This window comes from Penaeus monodon, chromosome 22 (assembly GCF_015228065.2).
Source record: "Penaeus monodon isolate SGIC_2016 chromosome 22, NSTDA_Pmon_1, whole genome shotgun sequence".
NCBI lineage: Eukaryota > Metazoa > Arthropoda > Malacostraca > Decapoda > Penaeidae > Penaeus > Penaeus monodon.
Window position 1 is genome coordinate 15,339,490 of NC_051407.1, and position 215 is coordinate 15,339,704.

The window sequence follows — 215 nt, forward strand, 5'->3', positions numbered from 1 at the left end:
GCAATATGTGGTTTTCAAGGTCATGTCTAAAAAATTCTTACTTTAACTAGCTCTTTCCAGTTTAGTTTCTGTTATAAACTTGGTTAAACTATTTTCAAATTAAAAGAGGCAAAGCTTGATCTAAATAGCTGATCATTGGTAAAAATATTATTGCTAGGATTCAATCACATAAACTATTTTATTATCCATTCAGTAGCAAAATATCCATGTGTCCC

At 29.3% G+C, this 215-nt stretch overlaps 1 protein-coding gene across 1 annotated transcript in view; it reads right to left on the reverse strand.

Annotated features, from left to right (window-relative positions):
• LOC119586945 overlaps positions 1-215 on the reverse strand; it is a 25,597-nt gene that overhangs the window by 24,047 nt on the left and 1,335 nt on the right. The gene's annotated exons all lie outside the window — the stretch shown is intronic.